The sequence below is a fragment of the Drosophila novamexicana genome, unplaced genomic scaffold (genome assembly GCF_003285875.2).
Source record: "Drosophila novamexicana strain 15010-1031.04,08,12 unplaced genomic scaffold, DnovRS2.1 tig00000387-arrow-pilon, whole genome shotgun sequence".
Classification (NCBI taxonomy): Eukaryota; Metazoa; Arthropoda; class Insecta; order Diptera; family Drosophilidae; genus Drosophila; species Drosophila novamexicana.
Genome location: NW_020824800.1, coordinates 4,655,978 through 4,679,026, shown reverse-complemented (window position 1 = coordinate 4,679,026; position 23,049 = coordinate 4,655,978). Strand labels below are relative to the sequence as shown.

Below are 23,049 nucleotides of genomic sequence, written 5' to 3'. Positions count from 1 at the left end.
TAACGCCTGGAGGGAGACGTCTCAGACGGACGAATGGATGGACAGATGGGCTGGGGTATATCAGCTCGGATGTTGATGCTGATCTAGAATATATATAGATGTCTTCACTTCACGTCACACACTTCATGACCAAGCTATAATGCTCTATGCCCAGTTTTAAATAATAATTTTATTTTGTTTAAATTCTTTAATAAATCCATTTCGCAGTCAAAAAGTTGGCCAAGTGTAAAATAGTTATACTCGCATAACGAGTTTAATTTATAGGCTCTGGTATGAATTAACAATTACCGGTTTCTAAAATAGAAATAATTTAAAAATAAATTCATTGAATTATATATTTAACAATTTTATTGCGGAGCACGGCCGCGCCTATCTAAATAATTAGACATATTTATGTGTTCATAAATTTGGAAGATATGATTGCGAGTCGAGTTTTGTGTTTTTTTGTGTTTTTCTCATTAGGCGTAACAACAACAAAGCAACAAAGCTGAAACCGAATCAAAACTTCGGCAGCTTTTAATTAAAACCCGATAAAGGCTGAGAAATTCGTTGCGGTTTGTCTAAACGGCCCCAGAAAAGGTAATCAAAGCGAAGAAAATTCCACCAAATTGAAAAAATATAAAAAACAAAAAAAAAAAAATTCAAATAGTCAAATAGAAGAAGAAAGAAGTAGAAAAAAAAACGAGAGCTGTATGCATATATAAAACCTTGATGACGATTTCTTATCCCCATTTTTGGTGCGCACTTATTTATGTAAATCTCGAAAGCGTCCACAACGAACGCTGACAAACAACCAAAATGCATTTGTGGCTCCAAGTGCGCTCCAAGCCCGCCCCAATCCCAAATCAAGCTAAACCAAATCCAATCGACCACTCGACAAGACGCCAGAGCCAGAGCCAGAGCCAGAGCCGGTGCCAGAGCCGGAGCCAAAGCCAAAGCCTATTGAATAACTTTGATTTGATTTCGTTGCCTTCCTTTTGTATACCCTTCTAGAGGGTAATTTAATTTTGTCATGAAATGTGTGACACATAGCAGGAGACATCTCCGAACCCATTACCAGGCCGTATGGGACCCCGTATGGGATCTTGCATGGAAAACCTTTTCTGCATCAAGGCATCTTAACTAAAGCCAGCCTGAGGCAAATCTTCTCAAGATCACACTACTATACTATATAGCTCTATAGGAAGAATGGATCGAAAATGAAATGAAATCGATTTTCCAAGAGTTCTTCATCAAACTTCAGCATTTACCAGCTCTACTATTCTCACATATATTTAAAAGGGTATTAAATCTTCGGCGTGCCGCATCCAAACTACATCGTTTTTATTTTGTTCGATTATTTTTTTGTATTTTCTGCTTTAATCACTTAGTTACTTGATTTTCCACTTTATGACGGATTATGTGCAAATGTTTATCGACCATTTCAAGAAGCAGAGCGCAGAGAAGTGAACAACAACAACAACAAAAATAAGTCTATTGAACAATTGTAAAATTTATGCGGATTGGTAACTATTTCTTCGCACTGACGAGCCGCTCAGACTCCGACTCAGATTCGGCCATTAATCATTCGCGTTTTCGGATTCGCCCATTGTTGCAAACCGCGCTAAGCCAGTCCACAATTTATGACTTTATTATGTGAGATTACCAACTGATTGAACACCAGAAAAACGTCTTGTCTTGGTGCTATAAAAACTGACGATCCTAAAAACTAAAAATTTAGTGCGTTTGAGAGGGAATACTTGTGTGGATTTTGCTGGGGTCTTCAATATAATCTGCATGTCAATTTAACATGCACTTCAAAGTGATTCAAGAAAAGGGCAAATGTCAAACTTCTTTCTTTGTTTGCAACTGAATCAAGTATATGGTGTACCATTTTGCTGTGGGTGTAAAATAACGTGCATGCCCAATTAACATGCATGTTAAAGTGCCTTGGGTAATAAATTCAATTCAATTCAGGTTTTCAAAATAATGTACATGTTAACTTAATAGTCATGCTAAAGTGCTTTAGAAAAACGACAAACTAAATCACATCCACATCACATATTTTTTAGTCGAAATTCATGTCCAAATCTTACCCCAAGATTCGTATACAGACATAGGTAGAAATTTCCCATCCCCATAACTCGGTCAAAACTCAACCGATTTTTACGAGGTTGGCATTTTTATCCATGGTTTTCCCTCTAGATAAATCTAGCATTTAAATCTGAACACATATTTTTTAGTCGAAATTCATGTCCAAATCTTACCCCAAGATTCGTATACAGACATAGGCAGAAATTTCCCATCCCCATAACTCGGTCAAAACTCAACCGATTTTTACGAGGTTGGCATTTTTATCCATGGTTTTCCCTCTATATTAATCTGGCATTTAAATCTGGACACATATTTTTTAGTCGAAATTCATGTCCAAATCTTACCCCAAGATTCGTATACAGACATAGGTAGAAATTTCCCATCCCCATACCTCGGTCAAAACTCAACCGATTTTTACGAGGTTGGCATTTTTATCCATGGTTTTCCCTCTAGATTAATCTGGCATTTAAATCTGAACACATATTTTTTAGTCGAAATTCATGTCCAAATCTTACCCCAAGATTCGTATACAGACATAGGTAGAAATTTCCCATCCCCATAACTCGGTCAAAACTCAACCGATTTTTACGAGGTTGGCATTTTTATCCATGGTTTTCCCTCTATATTAATCTGGCATTTAAATATGAACACATATTTTTTAGTCGAAATTCATGTCCAAATCTTACCCCAAGATTCTTATACAGACATAGGTAGAAATTTCCCATCCCCATAACTCGGCCAAAACTCAACCGATTATTACGAGGTTGGCATTTTTATCCATGGTTTTCCCTCTATATTAATCTGGCATTTAAATCTGAACACATATTTTTTAGTCGAAATTCATGTCCAAATCTTACCCCAAGATTCGTACACAGACATAGGTAGAAATTTCCCATCCCCATAACTCGGTCAAAACTCAACCGATTTTTACGAGGTTGGCATTTTTATCCATGGTTTTCCCTCCAGATTAATCTTGCATTTAAATCTGAACACATATTTTTTAGTCGAAATTCATGTCCAAATCTTACCCCAAGATTCGTACACAGACATAGGTAGAAATTTCCCATCCCCATAACTCGGTCAAAACTCAACCGATTTTTACGAGGTTGGCATTTTTATCCATGGTTTTCCCTCTAGATTAATCTGGCATTTAAATCTGAACACATATTTTTTAGTCGAAATTCATGTCCAAATCTTACCCCAAGATTCGTACACAGACATAGGTAGAAATTTCCCATCCCCATAACTCGGTCAAAACTCAACCGATTTTTACGAGGTTGGCATTTTTATCCATGGTTTTCCCTCTATAATAATCTGACATTTAAATCTGAACACATATTTTTTAGTCGAAATTCATGTCCAAATCTTACCCCAAGATTCGTATACAGACATAGGCAGAAATTTCCCATCCCCATAACTCGGTCAAAACTCAACCGATTTTTACGAGGTTGGCATTTTTATCCATGGTTTTCCCTCTAGATTAATTTGGCATTTAAATCTGAACACATATTTTTTAGTCGAAATTCATGTCCAAATCTTACCGCAAGATTCGTATACAGACATAGGTAGAAATTTCCCATCCCCATAACTCGGTCAAAACTCAACCGGTTTTTACGAGGTTGGCATTTTTATCCATGGTTTTCCCTCTAGATTAATCTGGCATTTAAATCTGAACACATATTTTTTAGTCGAAATTCATGTCCAAATCTTACCCCAAGATTCGTACACAGACATAGGTAGAAATTTCCCATCCCCATAACTCGGTCAAAACTCAACCGATTTTTACGAGGTTGGCATTTTTATCCATGGCTTTCCCTCCAGATTAATCTTGCATTTAAATCTGAACACATATTTTTTAGTCGAAATTCATGTCCAAATCTTACCCCAAGATTCGTAAACAGACATAGGTAGAAATTTCCCATCCCCATAACTCGGTCAAAACTCAACCGATTTTTACGAGGTTGGCATTTTTATCCATGGTTTTCCCTCCAGATTAATCTTGCATTTAAATCAGAACACATATTTTTTAGTCGAAATTCATGTCCAAATCTTACCCCAAGATTCGTATACAGACATAGGCAGAAATTTCCCATCCCCATAACTCGGTCAAAACTCAACCGATTTTTACGAGGTTGGCATTTTTATCCATGGTTTTCCCTCTATATTATCTGGCATTTAAATCTGAACACATATTTTTTAGTCGAAATTCATGTCCAAATCTTACCCCAAGATTCGTATACAGACATGGGTAGAAATTTCCCATCCCCATAACTCGGTCAAAACTCAACCGACTTTTACGAGGTTGTGATTTTTATCCATGGTTTTCCCTCTAGATTAATCTGGCATTTAAATCTGGACACATATTTTTTAGTCGAAATTCATGTCCAAATCTTACCCCAAGATTCGTATACAGACATAGGTAGAAATTTCCCATCCCCATAACTCGGTCAAAACTCAACCGATTTTTACGAGGTTGGCATTTTTATCCATGGTTTTCCCTCTAGATAAATCTAGCATTTAAATCTGAACACATATTTTTTAGTCGAAATTCATGTCCAAATCTTACCCCAAGATTCGTATACAGACATAGGCAGAAATTCCCCATCCCCATAACTCGGTCAAAACTCAACCGATTTTTACGAGGTTGGCATTTTTATCCATGGTTTTCCCTCTATATTAATCTGGCATTTAAATCTGGACACATATTTTTTAGTCGAAATTCATGTCCAAATCTTACCCCAAGATTCGTATACAGACATAGGTAGAAATTTCGCATCCCCATAACTCGGTCAAAACTCAACCGATTTTTACGAGGTTGGCATTTTTATCCATGGTTTTCCCTCTAGATTAATCTTGCATTTAAATCTGAACACATATTTTTTAGTCGAAATTCATGTCCAAATCTTACCCCAAGATTCGTATACAGACATAGGTAGAAATTTCCCATCCCCATAACTCGGTCAAAACTCAACCGATTTTTACGAGGTTGGCATTTTTATCCATGGTTTTCCCTTTAGATTAATCTGGCATTTAAATCTGAACACATATTTTTTAGTCGAAATTCATGTCCAAATCTTACCCCAAGATTCGTATACAGACATAGGTAGAAATTTCCCATCCCCATAACTCGGTCAAAACTCAACCGATTTTTACGAGGTTGGCATTTTTATCCATGGTTTTCCCTCTATATTAATCTGGCATTTAAATATGAACACATATTTTTTAGTCGAAATTCATGTCCAAATCTTACCCCAAGATTCGTATACAGACATAGGTAGAAATTTCCCATCCCCATAACTCGGTCAAAACTCAACCGATTTTTACGAGGTTGGCATTTTTATCCATGGTTTTCCCTCTATATTAATCTGGCATTTAAATCTGAACACATATTTTTTAGTCGAAATTCATGTCCAAATCTTACCCCAAGATTCGTATACAGACATAGGTAGAAATTTCCCATCCCCATAACTCGGTCAAAACTCAACCGGTTTTTACGAGGTTGGCATTTTTATCCATGGTTTTCCCTCTAGATTAATCTGGCATTTAAATCTGAACACATATTTTTTAGTCGAAATTCATGTCCAAATCTTACCCCAAGATTCGTACACAGACATAGGTAGAAATTTCCCATCCCCATAACTCGGTCAAAACTCAACCGATTTTTACGAGGTTGGCATTTTTATCCATGGTTTTCCCTCTATATTAATCTGACATTTAAATCTGAACACATATTTTTTAGTCGAAATTCATGTCCAAATCTTACCCCAAGATTCGTATACAGACATAGGCAGAAATTTCCCATCCCCATAACTCGGTCAAAACTCAACCGATTTTTACGAGGTTGGCATTTTTATCCATGGTTTTCCCTTTAGATTAATCTGGCATTTAAATCTGAACACATATTTTTTAGTCGAAATTCATGTCCAAATCTTACCCCAAGATTCGTATACAGACATAGGTAGAAATTTCCCATCCCCATAACTCGGTCAAAACTCAACCGATTTTTACGAGGTTGGCATTTTTATCCATGGTTTTCCCTCTATATTAATCTGGCATTTAAATCTGAACACATCTTTTTTAGTCGAAATTCATGTCCAAATCTTACCCCAAGATTCGTACACAGACATAGGTAGAAATTTCCCATCCCCATAACTCGGTCAAAACTCAACCGATTTTTACGAGGTTGGCATTTTTATCCATGGTTTTCCCTCCAGATTAATCTTGCATTTAAATCTGAACACATATTTTTTAGTCGAAATTCATGTCCAAATCTTACCCCAAGATTCGTACACAGACATAGGTAGAAATTTCCCATCCCCATAACTCGGTCAAAACTCAACCGATTTTTACGAGGTTGGCATTTTTATCCATGGTTTTCCCTCTAGATTAATCTGGCATTTAAATCTGAACACATATTTTTTAGTCGAAATTCATGTCCAAATCTTACCCCAAGATTCGTACACAGACATAGGTAGAAATTTCCCATCCCCATAACTCGGTCAAAACTCAACCGATTTTTACGAGGTTGGCATTTTTATCCATGGTTTTCCCTCTATATTAATCTGACATTTAAATCTGAACACATATTTTTTAGTCGAAATTCATGTCCAAATCTTACCCCAAGATTCGTATACAGACATAGGCAGAAATTTCCCATCCCCATAACTCGGTCAAAACTCAACCGATTTTTACGAGGTTGGCATTTTTATCCATGGTTTTCCCTCTAGATTAATTTGGTATTTAAATCTGAACACATATTTTTTAGTCGAAATTCATGTCCAAATCTTACCCCAAGATTCGTATACAGACATAGGTAGAAATTTCCCATCCCCATAACTCGGTCAAAACTCAACCGGTTTTTACGAGGTTGGCATTTTTATCCATGGTTTTCCCTCTAGATTAATCTGGCATTTAAATCTGAACACATATTTTTTAGTCGAAATTAATGTCCAAATCTTACCCCAAGATTCGTACACAGACATAGGTAGAAATTTCCCATCCCCATAACTCGGTCAAAACTCAACCGATTTTTACGAGGTTGGCATTTTTATCCATGGTTTTCCCTCCAGATTAATCTTGCATTTAAATCTGAACACATATTTTTTAGTCGAAATTCATGTCCAAATCTTACCCCAAGATTCGTAAACAGACATAGGTAGAAATTTCCCATCCCCATAACTCGGTCAAAACTCAACCGATTTTTACGAGGTTGGCATTTTTATCCATGGTTTTCCCTCCAGATTAATCTTGCATTTAAATCAGAACACATATTTTTTAGTCGAAATTCATGTCCAAATCTTACCCCAAGATTCGTATACAGACTTAGGTAGAAATTTCCCATCCCCATAACTCGGTCAAAACTCAACCGATTTATACGAGGTTGGCATTTTTATCCATGGTTTTCCCTCTATATTAATCTGGCATTTAAATCTGAACACATATTTTTTAGTCGAAATTCATGTCCAAATCTTACCCCAAGATTCGTATACAGACATAGGTAGAAATTTCCCATCCCCATAACTCGGTCAAAACTCAACCGATTTTTACGAGGTTGGCATTTTTATCCATGGTTTTCCCTCTAGATTAATTTGGCATTTAAATCTGAACACATATTTTTTAGTCGAAATTCATGTCCAAATCTTACCCCAAGATTCGTATACAGACATAGGTAGAAATTTCCCATCCCCATAACTCGGTCAAAACTCAACCGGTTTTTACGAGGTTGGCATTTTTATCCATGGTTTTCCCTCTAGATTAATCTGGCATTTAAATCTGAACACATATTTTTTAGTCGAAATTCATGTCCAAATCTTACCCCAAGATTCGTACACAGACATAGGTAGAAATTTCCCATCCCCATAACTCGGTCAAAACTCAACCGATTTTTACGAGGTTGGCATTTTTATCCATGGTTTTCCCTCCAGATTAATCTTGCATTTAAATCTGAACACATATTTTTTAGTCGAAATTCATGTCCAAATCTTACCCCAAGATTCGTAAACAGACATAGGTAGAAATTTCCCATCCCCATAACTCGGTCAAAACTCAACCGATTTTTACGAGGTTGGCATTTTTATCCATGGTTTTCCCTCCAGATTAATCTTGCATTTAAATCAGAACACATATTTTTTAGTCGAAATTCATGTCCAAATCTTACCCCAAGATTCGTATACAGACATAGGTAGAAATTTCCCATCCCCATAACTCGGTCAAAACTCAACCGATTTTTACGAGGTTGGCATTTTTATCCATGGTTTTCCCTCTATATTAATCTGGCATTTAAATCTGAACACATATTTTTTAGTCGAAATTCATGTCCAAATCTTACCCCAAGATTCGTATACAGACATGGGTAGAAATTTCCCATCCCCATAACTCGGTCAAAACTCAACCGACTTTTACGAGGTTGTGATTTTTATCCATGGTTTTCCCTCTAGATTAATCTGGCATTTAAATCTGGACACATATTTTTTAGTCGAAATTCATGTCCAAATCTTACCCCAAGATTCGTATACAGACATAGGTAGAAATTTCCCATCCCCATAACTCGGTCAAAACTCAACCGATTTTTACGAGGTTGGCATTTTTATCCATGGTTTTCCCTCTAGATTAATCTTGCATTTAAATCTGAACACATATTTTTTAGTCGAAATTCATGTCCAAATCTTACCCCAAGATTCGTATACAGACATAGGTAGAAATTTCCCATCCCCATAACTCGGTCAAAACTCAACCGATTTTTACGAGGTTGGCATTTTTATCCATGGTTTTCCCTTTAGATTAATCTGGCATTTAAATCTGAACACATATTTTTTAGTCGAAATTCATGTCCAAATCTTACCCCAAGATTCGTATACAGACATAGGTAGAAATTTCCCATCCCCATAACTCGGTCAAAACTCAACCGATTTTTACGAGGTTGGCATTTTTATCCATGGTTTTCCCTCTATATTAATCTGGCATTTAAATATGAACACATATTTTTTAGTCGAAATTCATGTCCAAATCTTACCCCAAGATTCGTATACAGACATAGGTAGAAATTTCCCATCCCCATAACTCGGTCAAAACTCAACCGATTTTTACGAGGTTGGCATTTTTATCCATGGTTTTCCCTCTATATTAATCTGGCATTTAAATCTGAACACATATTTTTTAGTCGAAATTCATGTCCAAATCTTACCCCAAGATTCGTACACAGACATAGGTAGAAATTTCCCATCCCCATAACTCGGTCAAAACTCAACCGATTTTTACGAGGTTGGCATTTTTATCCATGGTTTTCCCTCCAGATTAATCTTGCATTCAAATCTGAACACATATTTTTTAGTCGAAATTCATGTCCAAATCTTACCCCAAGATTCGTACACAGACATAGGTAGAAATTTCCCATCCCCATAACTCGGTCAAAACTCAACCGATTTTTACGAGGTTGGCATTTTTATCCATGGTTTTCCCTCTAGATTAATCTGGCATTTAAATCTGAACACATATTTTTTAGTCGAAATTCATGTCCAAATCTTACCCCAAGATTCGTACACAGACATAGGTAGAAATTTCCCATCCCCATAACTCGGTCAAAACTCAACCGATTTTTACGAGGTTGGCATTTTTATCCATGGTTTTCCCTCTATATTAATCTGACATTTAAATCTGAACACATATTTTTTAGTCGAAATTCATGTCCAAATCTTACCCCAAGATTCGTATACAGACATAGGCAGAAATTTCCCATCCCCATAACACGGTCAAAACTCAACCGATTTTTACGAGGTTGGCATTTTTATCCATGGTTTTCCCTCTAGATTAATTTGGCATTTAAATCTGAACACATATTTTTTAGTCGAAATTCATGTCCAAATCTTACCCCAAGATTCGTATACAGACATAGGTAGAAATTTCCCATCCCCATAACTCGGTCAAAACTCAACCGGTTTTTACGAGGTTGGCATTTTTATCCATGGTTTTCCCTCTAGATTAATCTGGCATTTAAATCTGAACACATATTTTTTAGTCGAAATTCATGTCCAAATCTTACCCCAAGATTCGTACACAGACATAGGTAGAAATTTCCCATCCCCATAACTCGGTCAAAACTCAACCGATTTTTACGAGGTTGGCATTTTTATCCATGGTTTTCCCTCCAGATTAATCTTGCATTTAAATCTGAACACATATTTTTTAGTCGAAATTCATGTCCAAATCTTACCCCAAGATTCGTAAACAGACATAGGTAGAAATTTCCCATCCCCATAACTCGGTCAAAACTCAACCGATTTTTACGAGGTTGGCATTTTTATCCATGGTTTTCCCTCTAGATTAATCTGGCATTTAAATCTGAACACATATTTTTTAGTCGAAATTCATGTCCAAATCTTACCCCAAGATTCGTACACAGACATAGGTAGAAATTTCCCATCCCCATAACTCGGTCAAAACTCAACCGATTTTTACGAGGTTGGCATTTTTATCCATGGTTTTCCCTCCAGATTAATCTTGCATTTAAATCTGAACACATATTTTTTAGTCGAAATTCATGTCCAAATCTTACCCCAAGATTCGTAAACAGACATAGGTAGAAATTTCCCATCCCCATAACTCGGTCAAAACTCAACCGATTTTTACGAGGTTGGCATTTTTATCCATGGTTTTCCCTCCAGATTAATCTTGCATTTAAATCAGAACACATATTTTTTAGTCGAAATTCATGTCCAAATCTTACCCCAAGATTCGTATACAGACATAGGTAGAAATTTCCCATCCCCATAACTCGGTCAAAACTCAACCGATTTTTACGAGGTTGGCATTTTTATCCATGGTTTTCCCTCTATATTAATCTGGCATTTAAATCTGAACACATATTTTTTAGTCGAAATTCATGTCCAAATCTTACCCCAAGATTCGTATACAGACATAGGTAGAAATTTCCCATCCCCATAACTCGGTCAAAACTCAACCGACTTTTACGAGGTTGTGATTTTTATCCATGGTTTTCCCTCTAGATTAATCTGGCATTTAAATCTGGACACATATTTTTTAGTCGAAATTCATGTCCAAATCTTACCCCAAGATTCGTATACAGACATAGGTAGAAATTTCCCATCCCCATAACTCGGTCAAAACTCAACCGATTTTTACGAGGTTGGCATTTTTATCCATGGTTTTCCCTCTAGATTAATCTTGCATTTAAATCTGAACACATATTTTTTAGTCGAAATTCATGTCCAAATCTTACCCCAAGATTCGTATACAGACATAGGTAGAAATTTCCCATCCCCATAACTCGGTCAAAACTCAACCGATTTTTACGAGGTTGGCATTTTTATCCATGGTTTTCCCTTTAGATTAATCTGGCATTTAAATCTGAACACATATTTTTTAGTCGAAATTCATGTCCAAATCTTACCCCAAGATTCGTATACAGACATAGGTAGAAATTTCCCATCCCCATAACTCGGTCAAAACTCAACCGATTTTTACGAGGTTGGCATTTTTATCCATGGTTTTCCCTCTATATTAATCTGGCATTTAAATATGAACACATATTTTTTAGTCGAAATTCATGTCCAAATCTTACCCCAAGATTCGTATACAGACATAGGTAGAAATTTCCCATCCCCATAACTCGGTCAAAACTCAACCGATTTTTACGAGGTTGGCATTTTTATCCATGGTTTTCCCTCTATATTAATCTGGCATTTAAATCTGAACACATATTTTTTAGTCGAAATTCATGTCCAAATCTTACCCCAAGATTCGTACACAGACATAGGTAGAAATTTCCCATCCCCATAACTCGGTCAAAACTCAACCGATTTTTACGAGGTTGGCATTTTTATCCATGGTTTTCCCTCCAGATTAATCTTGCATTTAAATCTGAACACATATTTTTTAGTCGAAATTCATGTCCAAATCTTACCCCAAGATTCGTACACAGACATAGGTAGAAATTTCCCATCCCCATAACTCGGTCAAAACTCAACCGATTTTTACGAGGTTGGCATTTTTATCCATGGTTTTCCCTCTAGATTAATCTGGCATTTAAATCTGAACACATATTTTTTAGTCGAAATTCATGTCCAAATCTTACCCCAAGATTCGTACACAGACATAGGTAGAAATTTCCCATCCCCATAACTCGGTCAAAACTCAACCGATTTTTACGAGGTTGGCATTTTTATCCATGGTTTTCCCTCTATATTAATCTGACATTTAAATCTGAACACATATTTTTTAGTCGAAATTCATGTCCAAATCTTACCCCAAGATTCGTATACAGACATAGGCAGAAATTTCCCATCCCCATAACTCGGTCAAAACTCAACCGATTTTTACGAGGTTGGCATTTTTATCCATGGTTTTCCCTCTAGATTAATTTGGCATTTAAATCTGAACACATATTTTTTAGTCGAAATTCATGTCCAAATCTTACCCCAAGATTCGTATACAGACATAGGTAGAAATTTCCCATCCCCATAACTCGGTCAAAACTCAACCGGTTTTTACGAGGTTGGCATTTTTATCCATGGTTTTCCCTCTAGATTAATCTGGCATTTAAATCTGAACACATATTTTTTAGTCGAAATTCATGTCCAAATCTTACCCCAAGATTCGTACACAGACATAGGTAGAAATTTCCCATCCCCATAACTCGGTCAAAACTCAACCGATTTTTACGAGGTTGGCATTTTTATCCATGGTTTTCCCTCCAGATTAATCTTGCATTTAAATCTGAACACATATTTTTTAGTCGAAATTCATGTCCAAATCTTACCCCAAGATTCGTAAACAGACATAGGTAGAAATTTCCCATCCCCATAACTCGGTCAAAACTCAACCGATTTTTACGAGGTTGGCATTTTTATCCATGGTTTTCCCTCCAGATTAATCTTGCATTTAAATCAGAACACATATTTTTTAGTCGAAATTCATGTCCAAATCTTACCCCAAGATTCGTATACAGACATAGGTAGAAATTTCCCATCCCCATAACTCGGTCAAAACTCAACCGATTTTTACGAGGTTGGCATTTTTATCCATGGTTTTCCCTCTAGATTAATCTGGCATTTAAATCTGAACACATATTTTTTAGTCGAAATTCATGTCCAAATCTTACCCCAAGATTCGTATACAGACATAGGTAGAAATTTCCCATCCCCATAACTCGGTCAAAACTCAACCGATTTTTACGAGGTTGGCATTTTTATCCATGGTTTTCCCTCTATATTAATCTGGCATTTAAATCTGGACACATATTTTTTAGTCGAAATTCATGTCCAAATCTTACCCCAAGATTCGTATACAGACATAGGTAGAAATTTCCCATCCCCATAACTCGGTCAAAACTCAACCGATTTTTACGAGGTTGGCATTTTTATCCATGGTTTTCCCTCCAGATTAATCTTGCATTTAAATCTGAACACATATTTTTTAGTCGAAATTCATGTCCAAATCTTACCCCAAGATTCGTAAACAGACATAGGTAGAAATTTCCCATCCCCATAACTCGGTCAAAACTCAACCGATTTTTACGAGGTTGGCATTTTTATCCATGGTTTTCCCTCCAGATTAATCTTGCATTTAAATCAGAACACATATTTTTTAGTCGAAATTCATGTCCAAATCTTACCCCAAGATTCGTATACAGACATAGGTAGAAATTTCCCATCCCCATAACTCGGTCAAAACTCAACCGATTTTTACGAGGTTGGCATTTTTATCCATGGTTTTCCCTCTAGATTAATCTGGCATTTAAATCTGAACACATATTTTTTAGTCGAAATTCATGTCCAAATCTTACCCCAAGATTCGTATACAGACATAGGTAGAAATTTCCCATCCCCATAACTCGGTCAAAACTCAACCGATTTTTACGAGGTTGGCATTTTTATCCATGGTTTTCCCTCTATATTAATCTGGCATTTAAATCTGGACACATATTTTTTAGTCGAAATTCATGTCCAAATCTTACCCCAAGATTCGTATACAGACATAGGTAGAAATTTCCCATCCCCATAACTCGGTCAAAACTCAACCGATTTTTACGAGGTTGGCATTTTTATCCATGGTTTTCCCTCTAGATTAATCTGGCATTTAAATCTGGACACATATTTTTTAGTCGAAATTTATGTCCAAATCTTACCTCAAGATTCGTATATAGACATAGGTCGAAATTTCCCATTCCCATAACTCGGTCAAAACTCAACCGATTTTTACGAGGTTGGCATTTTTTTCCATGGTTTTCCCTCTATATTAATCTGGCATTTAAATCTGGACACATATTTTTTAGTCGAAATTCATGTCCAAATCTTACCCCAAGATTCGTATACAGACATAGGTTGAAATTTCCCATCTCCATAACTCGGTCAAAACTCAACCGATTTTTACAAGGTTGGGATTTTTATTTAATAGAGATACAACATAAAGTCAACCGTTGCATTTTGACCATATTTAAGGAGCTTATCAAAAGTATTAAGTGCCGGCTATCGTCCAAGAGAGAAGGTCTTGGTTAAATCGACTCGACTTTTGATGCTGATCGAGAATATATATATATATGTCTGTTTCACACTCAATAAAAATATATAATCTAATATATGCTTGACTACAGTTAATACAGTTGTTAGCTGATTTGATTAAATTACAATGAACTTACCAACATCTGCCCTAACACGGCATTTGGAATAGATCTTTTCATTTCAAAGGTTTTATTTTTGAAGTGTTAACAACCAGCTTTACATCCGGTGGGTAGCTACCATTCCAGCTACCATTCGTCAATCGCGCAATGCGTCAATCCGTTTGGTTGGCCCGTTGACCATTTAGCGCTCAACGACTTCCGTTAAGCTTGAAAAGAATTTTTTGCGTTCATTTGTTTTGTCGACGCTTTTGTATTATTCAAAGCTTTCCGAGATGCCTATCTCTAAGAGCGCTCGCTTTGTGCCACTGTCTGCTCCCCCTCCCCCCTACCCTTCCCCTTGCCCCGCCCTGCTACACAAGTTCGTAGCGGCTTTTGTTATTGTCCCGCCAGGCATTAATATCGCGCCGCCGATCGCCTTTCATAATTGTCACACATTTCCAATAATGCAATGTAGCCCCCGTCCGCCCCGTCCCCCCTCTGCCAACGACCCTCGCGGGATTCACTGAAAAACTGGTTCTGTGGCAGCACATTTTCAGTGGGTCAAGTCGGTCGGTTTCTGTGTGACCAACGATTTTTCTATCATTAGCGCATTTTAGTGCAGCCGCGTCTTTTCTCACTCTTTCGCCGCCTTTTGTTTGGCTCCACACTTGCACATATCGCAGTGACATCTCTTTTGATTTATAATTATTTTCCTAATCGCAGCATACATGCATTTGCTTTATCATGCGGCTAATGAGCGCAACTGGAATGCTTCAAGGTTGCTTAGAATAACGGTGTCAGAACTGAGATTGTGGGAAGTCCAGTGCGCAGAATTCACAAAGTGAACTTTGCCGCCAGTAGATTATTCGCGTAATACGTAAATTTTAATCTCAAATAAATTGCATCACTTTAATTAACTGTGCATCTCGGTTTGTTTTCTTTCTAACCAACAATTTGAGCACAACATTTTAGCCGCGTGCGCGCGTTCACTGAAAACATAAACAAAACGCTGTTCATTTTACCGGCTTTTCAACGCCGCAAAATGAACGCAGTCTCTCGCTCTCTCTCTCTCTCTCTCTCTCTGTTCCGCTCTTTCGGTCGGCAGATCATATGTTTAGCCAGCAGCACGTGCAACGGAATCGTTCAACAACAGAAACAGCAACAACTGTGTGGGGGTCAAAGTGAGTGCACGCTCTCTTTTCGCTCTCTCGCCTGCTGAAGAAGACAGCTAGGCAGCTAGAAATGAGCGCGTCTCGTGACTATTGTCGCAGCACGAATATGCGGCGCGTGTAAATAGCAACAATAACTCCACTTCGTGCCGATTCGTGCTCACGATCTCATCTCTGCACCGCGCAAAGCATCCAATTGGAAGAAGCGATCGTCACATTTGCCTTTCAGTTCGATTTGAACACACGAAGCGCGCGGGACACACGGAGCGAAAGATTTTCAATCGGATTTTATCGACCATTTCATATGGAATTTTATGCGGCTCTGCGCGTTTGCCACAAAAGTGAAAAGGTGTGTGTGTGTGTGTGTGTGTGAAAAGAAGCAATTGCAATAGTCGTTGGCCAAAGCGGGAGGAGGTGTGCAAGAATAACGCATAAATTACAATTTATATGGAATACGCGCGCCCTTTTGCTTACATTAGTCGCTGGCTAAAGTTATTTTTGGAGTTCTCGTTTTCTCGTACGCCGTGCCGGAGTGTTAGCGTTAACGGTACATTTGCATTTGATGCTGCCGCAACCCGCCCTTGGCCCATGAGGCGCGCGCATTTACAATATTTTTTGCATCCATTTCCGCTGTAAGTGCAGCAATGATGCGCAACTAGCATAAGTGAGAGGCAGATAAAGAGAGAGAGAGAGAGAGAGCGAGAGAGAGAGGCATATACTTGCATATGCATGCGTATTTATTTTTGGCCGCAACCCTTTCGCGATGCCCGCCGCCGCCCGCCCCCCAACATGTGTTTCTAATAATGAAGTGTTTATTTTAGGCGCTCAAGTGAATTGTTTTTTCCTGCGAGAATAAATGCTCGATTTTATTTTATTCGCCAAGTGCAACAGCGGATTATCTTTGCGCTGGCGGATGCGTGTGGCCACATTTTGGGGTAAGCATAACTGCACGCCATATTTCGAAACGGTGGAAACTCTACTAACGGACAGCTGCTATTGCGCTTAAATAACCGCTAGGCCAGCCATTTTGTAGTCCCAATAAGAATTCTATATCTTTTGTGCAGACGAGCTGTTTTTTAATGCACTCGCAAAAAATTCTATAATAATAGTGTTAAAATTAAAATATAAGAAAATTATATATTAAATAGGGTAAAAACTGCGACTAATTTTAACAAAAATAAAAAATTGTTCCCAAGTCGAATTTGTATAATGTTTAAATAATCACGTAAAAGGACTTACAAATTGTTTTTAAATTTGTCATGAATAAAACAATTTAATAATATATAAATAGATAAATTTAAAAATTGGTATTCAGATTTAGTTTAAATTCATATTATTTAGATAAATTCGAGTATTGGTTTTTAAATTTATTGTAAGTTTCCTATTACTTTTTCCCACACTTCCCCGACAATTCCTTTTAGCTTAAACTCCTTAGCTTGGATGTCTGCGCTTGAGAACTTTCACTGTATCTGCATAAACAATTTCTGCACATATCTTATCCAATATTGAACTTTATCTGTATCCCACAATTGTGATTTATGCACTCGCATACTGCACATATTCCACTCTTATTCCGGAGCTTCCTTTCGGACACTCGCCGCATATTTCTCTTGCGGGCGGGCGTGTTGGTGTGAAAAATGGGCAATTTAATGGCTGCTGTAGAACTACATGTACTATAATTTGTGCGATTGCCTCATTGAGATAGGGACTGCTTCCAGCAGTCCGCAGCTGCGGACTTCTGCGCCTTCTTTTACACAGTTTAAGTAATCATGTTTTATGTTTTATTGTTAATGCCGCTAAATTAACAGTTCATTTTGGCGAATTATTTTAAGCACGTTCCCTACATAACCTCAACGCACGATTTACAAAATACTAACTGGATTCAAGAGGTTTTTGGTCTTTCGTATAACTTGAAACTGGAATTCAGGAAATGAGATCAAACGGAAAGATTTGTTCAAGTTTCAAAAAGCTTGAAGGATTTTTCTAGACTTCTTCCATTCAGAAATAATCCAAGAATTTTCTTAAGCATCTTGTTACTATTTGAGACTCATATTTTTAGCTTTAGTAAAAAAACTAAAGCTGATTTAGAGAATATCATTCGAGTATATATAGATATAGGGTATTAAGATATGGGTACAGATATATGATATGAATTCAGAATATATAGAAATTGTAATGGGACTTATATTAGACAACTTCTTGTTGCGAGAATATCCCGAATTTTCCGGGTACTTTGTATTATTATAATGATATTTGAAAAGTAGGTATTATTATCAATAAATAATAGTAAAATTTGTATTTATTCAGATTTCTTTCCTAAAATACCCAGTCTTAGGCTTCCTAACAGCTTTACAAGTAGATATATCTCTGAGAACTCATTTGTTTCCTTCCTGAAATAACCTGCGTGAGCTATTTTGTGTATTTTTCTGGTAATTTATCTTTTTGTTATTAGGGAATGTCAACTTCTTGGCAGTTGGTGTTGCAACAGGGCCAAAAGCCGCCTTCAGGCAAAACTTTTTAAACAACAACTCACAAATCACATGCCACAGCTTCCAAGCATAGCAAAACGAGGCGTCAACCACGCCCACCACCCCCCGTCCAGCTATGCAGAGCTCACAAACTATTTGCACGCATAAATCTGACTTATGACGCCCACTCAAGAGGCCGCCGGGGGCAGGGTCAGCGTTGCCTGGTTCCTGGTTCCTGATTCCTGCTTTTCATGTTGATGATGTGTTGTCTTGGAATAGGAAGAGAGAGCGAGCGAGAGAGAGTGTGCCAAATGTCAAAAGGCTTTCGAAATGAAAAATGCTGATAACTGCAACAAATCACAAACACACACACACACACACACACACACACTCGCACAACCTACCGAATGGGCCACTTGTCGGCCGACGTAACCTTAACTGAAGAATGTAAACTCGTTCATAAAAATCATTTATGAGCCCCAAGACAAAAACAACACGACGAGAAAATGCAAAGAAGTTCCCTTAGCAGCCACCAAAAGCAGCGCCTAATGATGAATGCAATTGCCGCAATTTGTTTTTACTATTATGATGCCAGGGAAGGGGGCAAACTGTAGAGGGGACCGGGGGTCTGGCAATGCAAAAGGCCAAATGATGCTATGCTCCACGCGCGGCAGAGCGAGGGGCGGCCAAGTTGGGGGTGTTGCCAAGCTGAGCTCGTAAAATGAAAAACCTATTTTACACTGTCTTGAGTGTGTATATATATATGTGTGTGTGTGTGTTTATCAGCGTGTGTGCGGGTGTGTGTGTTTTAGGATTGCAAATTCACAAAATCGTGTTTTATTCGTGTTTTATTTGCATATACCCTAAGCTAGAGAGTATACAACAACTTAATTGCTAAGTTGGAAAAGATTTCAGACTTCAGAAATTATTATAATAATGTAAATGTTATATAAAAAATATATACGATTATTTATAATATGAGACATTATATGAGACATTTATTGAGAAATAAAATATCCTTTTTTAAAAATAAATAATAATACCAAGAAATGCGTTTATAAAAAAAGCATAATGCCCTAGGCTTGGGCTATTTGGCATATTAGCATATTTGCGACTTGTAGAATCTAACTATATATTTAAGGAAAATAAAGACAACCGTATTAATACAATAAAAGCACAACGGACAAGTCGAGCTACTATTTCTCCAAAAAAAAAAAACAAAATTAATAGAGTATTTATACAATAAAAGCAACAGTTCGAGCAGTTCTTTAAGCCGGACAATTTTTCTCACTACTTCTTGAAATCCAAAACTATTGTGGCTTTAGCAAATCTTAACTCTCAGCGAGTGTGTCCATTAAAAAGAGTTTTCACTGCATTAAGCTGAAGTTCATAATATTCATGCATTTTTACACCTTAAGAACAAAAATTGCATAAAATACCGAAAATGCTTACGTCTTAAATAAATGATCTGTTTAAGCGCTTGAAACCCAGAATTATTGTGGCTTTAAACAATCTTAACTCGCAGTTATCGACCATTTGGCATTGGGGGCATCCCCACAATTCGAGTCAACTCTCAATTGCAGTGCTCAGCACTGGCGATGCCTTTGTTTTTGTTGTTGTTGTTGTTGTTGTTTTTGTTGTTGCCCTGTCGCTGGCTTAGCTGAAATTGACAGCAAAATAATACGAGAAAAAATTGCCAAAAAAAAAAAAATAAGCAAATACAAAAACAAGAGCCCAGCCGAAGAGTCAGGCGAGGCACGCTGCAGAGTGGAAGATTTGCCCGCTGATCCCAAACCTAACCCAACCCCGTCCCCCCTTGGGGGTCTGGGTGAAAGATGATGATGAAGATGCGCGCGAAAAACGTGACGTACCCAGGGCCAGTTTGAAGGCATTTTGCGATTTGCAGTTGCTTTGTTTTGTATTGTTTCCCCAGTTTTCGCATAAACTCAAAAAAAAAAAGGAATACAAAACAGAACAACTGCAACTGCATCAAATGACAGTGAGAAATTTGCCTTCGATAAAAGCAACTGTTGGGGGCTCTGCCTCTTGCCTGCAAGTGGAATGCAATCCGAAATGTCAAACTGCAGCAAATTGAGGGCGACAGCGAAAATATTGTATTATCGATGGGTTTACAATATTGTCAGTTCGCTAGTTTTGACATTAATGATAGTCCCGTCAAAAGAAATTCCTTGAAAACTTTGACAACATTCAGCGCCGCGACCTACAAGCTGGCGATGGGTGCGTGACACGATTTGTGTAGTTTTGTCAAACAATTTCTTATAATTTTGTCATAAGATTTCTAATTGAGCAGGTCTATTATAATTTTAAAGATTCTGTGGCTTTGTTATATTGCAAAAGGTTTAAACTTTAGAGTTCTCTTTTAAGAAATGAAAATTTTGAAATTAATTTAAATATTTCATATAATGCCCCTCTGCACTTTATGCTTCACTGTCAAAATGATACGAAATCATAAAATACTAATATCTACCGTCTTTTATTATATATTAAAAACAAGTTGAATAACCAAAATAATTTCTATATTCAATTCATACTCTACGATGGAAACGAATACATAAAATGATTACCGTTTTATCGTGTCACGCGCTCATCTCTACTAAAAGTGCCTAGCTACACATTTGTTGTGTCTTGTGTGCAACTCTCCCACTCGCTGGCACGCTGGCACTCTGCCCCCGCTTTCAAGCTGCCAAGCTGCCTCGCTGCCTCGCTGCCTCGCTGCCCCACCGCACAGTCGCGCTGGCATTTTGCTAAATTTTTATTTGTTCCCACAGTTTGTCGCTTGGCATAAATACGTCGTTAGTCTCGGGCACTGGTACTGCTCCAGCTTCGGCTTCGGCTTCAGCTCTACTTGAACTGCGCGAGGAGAAGAAAAAAAAAAACTTGCAGGAAGCTGCCGCAAAAAGTTGAACTAGACAACAACTGCAGCAATAACAACAACAACATATAGAAGTCGTCGTCGCCGTCGTCGTCAATCCTAATAGTAATAGTAGTTACTGCCATACAAGCACGTTTAATGTTCTTAGAGGCGGCGCACAAAAAGCAGAAGACGAGCGTAAAAACGGGTAGAGCTTGCCCGACTCTAAGATACCCATTACTCCCTTTCCGTATGCATATACAATAGAAAAACGTAGCACGCAGCTGCAGCTGCACTCGCACCTGTAACATACCTGCGCACATAACCAATATACCCCTTCGAGCAATGGGCACAGGGTATACAAAAAAGTAAGCCCGTGTATCTTCTCGCTGAAGTGTCTTCTGTGAAAATGTTGCACAAGTGAAAACAGCAAATGGGTCGCCTTGTCAGTCTACTTACAACAGGCACTGTGTGCCACAAAAAGCAGTTGACCCACACGTTCCACGTTAGCGAACCCCTCCCACAACACTACGCCCTGCAGCTGGCAGTGCCTTTACGTTGCTTTTGGTGCCCCCGTCGATTAGCTGCCAGTCGACGTCAATGTCTGTCGTCTGTCGCCTGTTCCCTGGCTTAGCTGCCCGTCGCCCGTCCTGCCTACATGCCCCTGCCCTTTGCCCAGCCTCGCATCTGCTGTCATGTAAAGTCTTGCACAATTGCTCATCACATTGGGCCACCTCTCGCTGCTGCTCGCTCTGATTCTCTTGCCACTCAAAAATGAGAAATTGTCGCCGATTGTCAGTTGTTGCAACTTTCCGAGTCCCCTCTAGCTGAACGCCTCTGGCCCCCACTAAGTACTTATAAATCAACTGCGAGTCATAACTTTTTTTTCTGCAAACGTTCCGCGTTTAATGAAGTTTCGCCCAAGGGTTGGAGCGGACGCACCGAATGGCGCAGAATTCAAGTCCCGACAGCCGCCTCAGGCTAATCCCGAGGCCACTTGAAGCGCATTAAAACATGTGCACGATTGGAGTTCTGCGGAGCTGCCCTTAAAGAGGATGTTTGCATTTACCATATTTATGCCATATTCAGTGTTTCTCTCTGTGATGCTAGTTTCGAGTTCATTAAGCAGCTTTCATTTGAATGTGCCGCAAAATTGTTTTCAGCAAAGGTTCCCCACAAAGGGGGAATACAAAACGAATCTTTCATACGAAAATTCCAGCTGCAGGCCTAAACGGGAAAGTTAGATTGGAGTTTCCGTTTTACGTTCTTCGGGTTCTATTTGTACTATAAAATCATCTGCTAAACTCTAGTCTTCGACAGAAATTCCATCACATTTCTATAAATAATTTATAGAACCTGAGAAACTTTCGTTCTTCTCTGAGCATGGTGAGTCTTGAAATACTCCCACGATTAACAATGCTGGAAGCGCCGCAACTAATTGTTTCATTTAACGAACTGCACTTGGCCCAAGCCACGACTCACTCATTGACTCGGTCGACTCACTCGCTCAATGAGCACCCATATCCGGGCTAAAACACATTTGGCTACCACTTAATTTGCAAATAGTGAAGCGAAAGCTGCAGGCGCTGCACGCTTTGAAGCAGCCACAGACAGACCCAGACCCAGACCCAAAATCGCAATTCCGATAAACATATTAGAAGCACTACGAAATACAATTACTTAACTCAAGCAGCGAACGCAGGGGGGCCGGAGAGGCGGGAAGTGCAGCGGGAGGTAGTAGGTGCTGATGCTGCTAGTTTGTCAACCAATTTGAAAGGCCTCTGGGCAAAGTCGCGTGAGAATCTTTTTGCCACAAAAGAGGAAACAGCCAAAATGAAAACGAAGAACGGATAA

At 38.3% G+C, this 23,049-nt stretch overlaps 1 long non-coding RNA gene across 1 annotated transcript in view; it reads right to left on the bottom strand.

The window, feature by feature from the left end:
* The window catches only part of LOC115760240, a 66,908-nt gene that overhangs the window by 404 nt on the left and 43,455 nt on the right, over positions 1-23,049 (bottom strand). The window lies entirely within an intron of this gene.